The following is a 9,154-nucleotide window of genomic DNA, read 5'->3' as shown; positions in this document are numbered from 1 at the left end:
ACTGGTTTTACTCTATAGACAGGGGAAGCCATGGCCTGTGTTGTTCAGGTGTCACCATACAAAGGGCTGTTAAATTGCTACCCTTGTGCTCAGGTTAGGTTCCCCAGTTGGACAGGTTAAAGGGTATATTCAGCAATGAGCAGGGCAGTGAATTAGATTTCTTGCCAAGGGACAGTGGGAGAAGTAGCTTTAAGGCTGATAAAGTTCTTTGTTGTCTTAACTCAAGCTAACCTGCACCCCAAGTTTTGTGACCAAATAGGACAATATGGTTTGTTCTGCAAACTATTTACTCTGCCCACACACATCTCTGCTCAAGTGCTGCTGGTCAGCACAACTTCCAGGAGTTGTTGCCAACACTTCTAGTCATATGAGTCCAGAAAACACTCTCAGGTTGGGTCAGCTGTGATCCAAATTCTTGCCTGTATGGGAGGAGTGGCTGCTCCAGACCACTCTCAAGCAGGCTTTCTGGTTGGGAAATGCTGGGAGCTACCCTTATCCTTGGCTATGAATTAATCCCTTTGGTCTATTAAAGAAGGGGAGTACCACACATCTGGCATTGGATTTGCTCTGGGGATAATCAGCTTTGCTTGCTTGCTTCTCTGCTCAAGCACCCCTGGGTCACACTGCTTCCAGTTGTCACAAGCCCCTCTGGTGGGAGACATTCCACAGGAGGTAGGGCTGTGATTCAACTACTTGCCTGGGTGAGGGCAAACCAGGCCCTAGGACCTTTGAAGATCCAAATCTGGCAGATATGCACCCTGCAACTCTCCCTAATCAGAATGTGCTATTTGGATTTTTAAAGTTTATTTTTGAGAGAGGGAGAGAGAGAAAGAGAATCAGAGACAAAGTGTGAACAGGGGAAGAACAGAGATAGAGGCAGACACAGAACCTATAGCAGGCTCCAGGCTCTGGGTTGTCAACCCAAAGCCTGACCTGGGGCTTGAACTCATGAACCTCGAGATCATGACCTGAGCCGAAGTCAGATGCTTAACCAACTGAGCCACCCAGGAGCCCCACAGTGTGCTATTTGTTTTTGCATATTAGCAAAGCCAATGGTTGAGATTACTACTTGGGCACTATAGGTATGGATTTGGTCTGCCAAGGTCCTGTGCAAGTTTTTGCAAGCACTCACCCCCTGCTCTATCAGTCAGATTTCCAATGGTTGAGGCCAAAGATTTCCCTGCAAACCCTGTGATGTGAAATTAGAGTAGGGGCTTCTATGAAATGAGTCACAATGCTCAGGGTGGTTGTCCTTTCTGGCTCTTTTTTCCCTCTTGAGGAACTGGAGGCTCAGGGGAGATCTTTCCATGTGGTGTGGCACTAGCCTGTGGGGAGGGGCAATGGGGTCAACCTCTGGCCTCTTCTCTTACCCTTCTAATGCAGTTTGTCTTGGTTTTTATGGTGCAGAGCCATGTCTTCAGCCTCACGCCATGTTCTAGGATTGTCCTTGTGGTGTTTTGTTCTTGAATAGTTGTTGGTTTTTGTTCTTGTGAGATGGAGCAAAATCAGGAATAATTTACATCACCATGTCACTCTCCAGTTTTGTGAAAGACAATTCTTTATTCAGTTAATTGCTTTTGCTCCTTTGTCAAAATAGTTGATTATATTTGCATGGGTCTTTAACTGAGATAGTTCTTTTATTCCACTGATCTCTTCTGTAGCCAATATCACACTGGATTGATTAGCATAGCTTTATAGTGAGTATTTAAAAATTGTGTTCTGTGAATTTTCGAACATCTTCAGTGTTGTGTTTTCTACTCTAGGTCATTTGTCTTTCCATAAAAACTGATAATTTGTTGATAGCTATACAACAGCTTCCTAGAATTTTGACTGAGTATGTTTTGGAGAATCTGTAGAAGAAATGAAGAAAAAATGTTATCTTAACATTACTGAATATTCCATTACATAAATATGAGATAAATTACTTATTTAGATCTGAAATCTCTTTCATCAATGTTTTGTAGTCTTCCACAGACATTGTTCATACTTTGTTAGATGTGTACTAAGTATTTCATTTTATCAGTGCTACTGTAATAGTGATTTTTAAATGTCAAATTCCAGTTGTTTATTGCTGACACAGGAAAGTAATTTATTTTTGCATATTGACCTTTTATCCTATGACCATCCCATACTCATTTATTAGTTCCATTAATTATTTTCTCAATTCTTTGGGGTTTTTACCAAGACCATTATTCCATCTTTAAATAAAAACAATTTTATATCTCCATTTTCAGTTTGTATAATTTTATTGTTTTTCTTACCTTAGTGTATGAGCTCAGGCTTTCAGTAAAATTTTGAATAGGATTGGTGATAAAGGATATTCTTACCTTATTTCCAATCTTATTGGGGAAAATCCAGTTTCTCATCATTAAGTGTCATGGTAAGTGTAGGTATTTTGTGATGTTTTTATCAAGTTTAAGCAGTTGTTCTCTATTCCTAGTTTTGTGAGGTTTTTTTCTTATATTATGAACGGATATCAAAGTTTGTCCAATAGATGCTTTTTCCGCTTTTGGTATGATTGTCATTTTTCTTCTTTAGTCTGTTGATGTGGATTACATTGTTTTTTGAATGCTGGACCACTCTTACACATCTGAAATAAATCCCACTTTGTCATGGGTATTGCTTTCTATACATTGCTGGATTTACTATGCTAATAATTTGTTGAGAATTTTCATATCTATACTCATCAAAGATGCTGCTATGTAATTTTTCTTTTCTCCAAAATGTCCTTGTTTGCTATTAGAGTAAATGTGGAGTTACTGAATGAGTTTGAAGTGTTTACTCTTCTCTCCAGTTATGAAGCAGATTATGGAAATAGGTACTGTTTTTTAGGTATTTGGTTGAAACCATTAATAAACTTAGCTGGACCTAGTTCCTCCCTCCTTTCTTCCCTCCCTCCCTAAAGTTTATCAATTATTGATTTAATTTCTTCAATAGATATAAAACCATTAAATTTGTTTTCCATAGGTGAGTTTAGGTAGTTTGTATTTCAGGGAATCTCATATAATTTATCAAACTTGTTGGAATAGAGCTCTTTGCACTATTCCTTTATTGCCCTTCTAATTTCCATGCTGTCAGTAGTCATGAACTCTTTGATTTCTGACAGTAGCAAATTTTATTCTTTTCATTAGTGTAGCTACGTATTTATAATCTTATTCTTTTTTGCCTCCCAAAGAACTTTTGGTTTAGTTGATATGCTCTTTTGTTTTCATTGGTTTATGTTCTAATGGTTTCTGTTCTAATTTGCATTTTTTTCTTATGTATGGTTGAGGTTTATTTACTCATCTCCAGTTTTATATGGCCAAAGCTAGTATTAAATTTAGCTCTACTTCTCTTTAAATGTTATGTATTTATTCCTACCAGTACCCTCTAGGCATTGCTTACATATTGCCTATGAATTTTGAAAAAATATTTTTATTTTTATTTAGTTCAAAATATTTTACATGCAGAACTTAACAGTTTCTTTATTGAAGTATAATTGATATACAATGTTACATTAGTTTCAGGTGTATAACAGATTTCAACAACTGTATACCTTAGTCTCTGTTCACCATATGTGCAGATACCACTTGCTGTTACAATACCATCAACTATATTCCTCTTTGCTGTACCTTTCAACCCTGTGATTTACTCATTCCACAACTGGAAGTCTGTACCTCCCATGCCTCTGCACACATTTTGCTCATTCCTCCACCTCCTTCCAGTCTGTCAACCGCTAATTTGTTCTTTGTATTAGTGGGTTTATTTCTACGTTTTTGTTTTCTTTTTAAGATTCCACATATAAGTGAAATCCAATGTCATTTGTCTTTATCTGATTTATTTCACTTAGCATGAACCCTCTAGATCCATCCATGTTGTTGCAAGTGGCAAGCTTTCATTCTTTTTTTTATTGCTGACTAATATTCCATTGTGGGTATGTTATGCATATACATATATATGCATACATACATATACACACACTTTCATAACCATTTATCTATCAATAGATACTTAAGTTGCTTCCACATCTTGTTTATTACAAATAATGCTGCAGTAAACATCCTTGTTTCATTTAGTGTTTTCATTTCCTTTGGGTAAATACCCAGTAGTGGAACTAGTAGATAGTGTGGTATTTCCCACATGATCCCAATTTATATTCCCACCAACAATGCACAAGCATCCCTTTTTCTTCACATCCTCACCAACACTTGCTATTTTCTATCTGTCTATGTTTGTATGTATGTAAGTAAATAATTTCTGCACCCAGTGTGGGGATCTAACTCATGACCCCAACATAAAGAGTCACATGCACTACTGACTGAGGAGCCAGGTGCCCCTACTTTTTGTCTTTTTGATACTAGCCATTCTGACAGATATAAGGTAATCAGTCTCTCATTGTGGCTTTGATTTGTCTTTCCCTGATGATTAGTGATGTTGAGCATCTTTTCATGTGTTTGTTGGTCATCTTTACGTCTTCTTTGTAAAAAATGTCTATTCGGGTCCTCTGCCATTTTAAAATCAGACTATTTTTGAGGGTTGAGTTTTACAAATTCTTTGTTTAATTTGGATATTAACCCCTTAGAAATACTTGAAAATGATATATTCTTCTCCCATTTAGTAGGTTTCATTTCATGTTGTTGGTGGTTTCTGTGAAAAACTTTTCATTTTGGTTTGGTCCCAATAGTTTATTTTTGCTTTTGTTCCCCTTGCCTTAGGAGACATATCTAGAAAAATGTTGCTAAGGACAGTGTCAAAGAGATGAGTGCCTCTGTTTTCTTCTAGAAGTTTTATGGTTTTAGATCTCAAATTTCAGTCTTTAATCCATTTTGAGTTTATTTTGTGTATGACATAAAAAGTGGTCCAAATTCACTCTTTTGCATGTAGCTGTCCAGTTTCCCAAACACTATTTAAGACTGTCTCTTTCCTATTGTAAGTTCTTGATTCCCCTGTCACAGATTAATTGACTAACTAAGGGTGAATTTATTTCTTGGGTCTCTATTCTGTTCTATGTGTCAATTCTGATCTGTGGGTTTATTTTTGTGACAGTACCGTACTGTTTTGATTACTATAGATATTTATAATATATTTTGATATTGGGGCTTATGATAACATCCAACTATGTTCTTGTTTTTAAGATTGCTTTGGCTTTTCAGGTTTTTTTATGATTCCATAAAATTTTTAGGATTATTCTAGATCTGTAAAAAATATTTCTATTTTGATCGTGGTTGTATTGAATCTGTAGATTGCTTTGGATAGCATTAATATCTTAACAAAATTAATTGTTCCAATTCATAAGTATGGTATATCCTTCCATTTGTGTTATATTCATTGTTGTTCATTAAAGTTTCACTGTTTTCAGAGTAGAGGTATTTTTCTTACTTAGTTTATTTCTAGGTATTTTTTGTGCAATTATAATTGGGATGGTTTTCTTAATTGAGCTTTTGTGCTACTTCATTATTAGTGTACAGAAATGCAACAGATTTTTGTATGTTAATTTTATATCCTGCAACTTTTCTGATTAATTTATAACTTCTAATAGTCTTTTGGTGGAGTCCTTAGGATTTTCTATATGTAGTATCTTGTCATCTACAAATAGTGATAATTTAACTTGTTCCTTACCAATTTGGATGACTTTTAACTTTTCTTGTCTGATTGCTGCAGCTAGGATTTTCAGTACTGTGTTGAATAAAAGTGGCAGGAGTAGATATCCATGTCTTATTTCTGATGTTAGAGAAAAAGCTTTCAGTTTTTTACCATTGAGTGTGATCTTAGAAGTGGGTTTTTCATGTATGGCCCTTATTATGTTAAGGTATATTTTCTATAAACCTGCTTTATTGAGAGTTTTTATTATGAACAGATGTATGTTAGAAACTGGAGAAGGGAAAGTAAAGTATTCTACCAACTGACAAGGTAATTTAAGACTGGAAAATTAAGCAGTCAACTTCATATAGTTTACACAGAGTTTTATTTAGGGTAACTTACTGACAGAGGGATGAAAGTCCAGGAGCTGCAGAGCTATTCTCTACAAATTTAAGGTCTTAGTCCACAGATTTCATAGAATGAGGGGATGTGCAGAAGTCACTGGGGTGAAATAAAAGGTTTAACATTTAACAGATCTCATGGTGCCATCTGTAAGTCAGAAGGTGCCAGTGGAGAAGAAAATGTTATTGCTACTATGTATCTCAACAACTTTTAAAAAGATCAAAACAAGCCTTCCAATATTCTGGTCAGGACACATGTTAACCTCCAAGGGACCTGGAACATGTAACCTTGAAATGGGTCCTTGTGTGGAAATGAACAAAATGGAGGGCCAAAGATGGAGTCAGTATTGTCAGCCGTCCTACAGATGTTGAACTTTGTTGAATGCTTTTGCTGCTATTGACATCATCATTTGGTTTTTATCTTTCATTTTCTTAATGTGTGTATCACATTGTTTAATTTGTGAATATTAAACCACCCTTGCATTCCTGGAATAAATCCCACTTGATCGTGGTGAATGGTCCTTGTAATGTGTTGCTAAATATGGTTTGCCAATATTTTGTTGAGGGATTTTGCATTTATGTTTATCAGAATTATTGGCTGGTAGTTTTTAATTTTTTTAGTTTCTCTATTTCCTGCATCAGGGTAATGTTGGCCTCATAGAACATATCTGGAAGCTTTCCTTCCACTTCTATCTTTTGAAATACTGGAGAATAGGAATTAACTATTCTTTAAATGTTTCGTAGAATTCACCTGGTCCTGAACTTTTGTTTGTTGGGAAATTTTTTTTTATTACAGATTCAATTTCATTGTTAGTAATGAATTTGTTGGCATGTGAGTTTTCATATTAGTCTCTTATATTCCTTTGTATTTATTTGGTGTCAGTTGTTACTATTTCTCTTTCATTTTTGATTTTATTTATTTGGGTCTTTTTTTTTTCTTGATGAGTATGGCTAAAGGTTTATCAATTTTGCTTATCTTTTCAAAGAATAAGCTCCTGGTTTTGTTGCCATTTGCTCTTTCCTGGTTTTGTTGCTGTTGTTGTTGTTACTCTATTTCATTTATTTCTGCTTTGATTTTTATTATTTTCTTTTTTCTAACTTTGGGTTTTTTTTGTTGTTCTTCTTTTTGCTTTAGTTTTAACATTAGATTATTTCAGATTTTTCTTATTTTTTGAGGTAGGCTTGTATTCACTATAAATTTCCCTCTTAAAATTTTTTCACTGTGTGCCCCAAATTTTGGATCATTGTGTTTTCATTTTCATTTGTCTCTATGTATTTTTTTTTGTTCCCTTTTTGACTTTTCAAACAATTGGTTGTTTCCACATGGTTTTGATGAGAGCAAATAACATGAAAGAAGCTTTAAAAAAAGAGGTGGAAGGTGACTAGATTTTACAGATATGAGGACACAAATTACAAAGGGAATAGTGGTTGGGAAATCATAGCCAGAGGGGAAATGGTGTTAATGATGAGTTGTGTGGAGGTAATCTAAGATTTGTCCGTGGATTTGATGGTCTTTCTGGTTTGGATTTTTGGCAGTGACTAAGATGTACAGCAATGTACGATAACGTGAGATGAGTTTTATTGGTCTTTCAGAAGAAGGAAAACCTTACAGCAATCCCCTTGGGATTTCTCTCAGGCAGTTACTGAGGTCATGGGGTTGGGGATTGGTAGGAAGTGCTACTTAAACAGATCATGAATATCTATAGGCTTCTTTTAAAAACTTCACCTGGTGTCCCAATTGGGGAAAGGCAGTTTATTCAGGAATAAGTTGAGTTTGGTAGGCCTCCTTTCACACTTTTTATACACTATGTGTCAGCCTAGATTTGGGTAGGACTTAGTGAAAGCATGTTGACCTTTATTGATTTCATTTGAAGTCTAAGAGAAATACAGCTAATGTAAGATATGTTGTGGAAACCGTGATGAGAGTTGCAAAAGTGAATTATCCCAGTCTTCAATGAGATAACATTTTTATCCAGTTACAATACTAACATTTTGGGCAGGAGACCATTCTTGACAGAAGGAACATCATGAATACATTTAGGAAAGCACTGCCAAAAAATTATTGAAAACAAAACAAAACATGTCAAGATACAATGAAAAGAAGAAAAAATACCCACCACACAAAGTGAAAAAGATGAAGAGATCCAAAAACAGGAGGGAAGGGAGAAAACTTAGGTAAGGATGGAGAAAAGGCTAACATTTATATGTAAATTATTAAATCAAGCTTGCTTTTCATTTTGGGAATTTTGTTAAATTGTAGAATCTCCATACCTAACGAGGCACACAAGATTGTGCATTTCTAACAAGCTTTTTGGTGATCCAATGCTGCTGGTTTTCAACCAAACTTTGACTGCCAAGGGGATAGATGAATAGAGTTCATTGGAAGCCATTGCTCTATATCTATTCTGTTATATTTTTATTTTCCCCTTTTAGCTCCCAAATGAAATATGTTTAGATTTCTAACATTAAAGTGGCTTACCATTTTTTTTGTTGTGTTACAGAACATTACGTCTGTATTAGCATTTTTTTGATCATGAAAAGTATACTCTTTAATTCCCATCCACTCACCCTCTGGTAATAAACTGTTCTCTATAATCAGGAGTCTATTTCTTGGTTTGTGGTTTTTGTTTTCTTCTTTGCTCATTTGCCTGGTTTCCTAAATGCCACACATGAGTGAAATCATATGGTATTTGTCTGTCTCTGACTGACTTATTTCACTTAGCATAATATTCTCCATGTTATTGCAAATGGCAAGATTTCATTATTTTTTGTGGCTGAGTAATATTCCACTGTGTGTGTGTGTAGAGAAATATCTGTTCATGTGTTCTGCCCATTTATTAATTGGAGTACTTAGTTTTTGGGTGTTGAGTTGTATCTGCTCTTCATATATTTTAGATATTAAACCTTTATCAGTTATGTCATTTGCCAGTATTTTTTTCCCATTCCATGGGTTGCCTTTTAGTTTTGTTGATTATCTCCTTAAATGTGAAGAAACTTTTTATTTTGGTGTCCCAATAATTTTTTCTTTCATTTCCTTTATGTCAGGAGACAGATTTAGGAAAATGTTTCCACAGCTGATGACAGAGCTACTACTGCCTGTGCTCTCTTCAAGGATTTTTTAGGTTTCAGGTATCACATTTAGGCCTTCAATTCATTTTGACCTTATTATTGTATATGGTGAAAGAAAGTGGCCC

At 35.2% G+C, this 9,154-nt stretch overlaps 1 long non-coding RNA gene across 1 annotated transcript in view; it reads right to left on the bottom strand.

Moving 5' to 3' along the window:
• Positions 1-917: 917 nt before the first annotated feature.
• The window catches only part of LOC109497449, a 118,448-nt gene continuing 110,211 nt past the window's right edge, over positions 918-9,154 (bottom strand). The window contains exon 7 of the long non-coding RNA XR_006594190.1: positions 918-1,850. This is a non-coding gene — a long non-coding RNA (uncharacterized LOC109497449). The remainder of the gene's footprint in view (positions 1,851-9,154) is intronic.

This window comes from Felis catus, chromosome A2, assembly GCF_018350175.1.
Source record: "Felis catus isolate Fca126 chromosome A2, F.catus_Fca126_mat1.0, whole genome shotgun sequence".
NCBI classification, from domain to species: Eukaryota; Metazoa; Chordata; class Mammalia; order Carnivora; family Felidae; genus Felis; species Felis catus.
The sequence above is the reverse complement of the archived record's forward strand: the minus strand, read 5'-3'. Positions and strand labels throughout refer to the sequence as shown.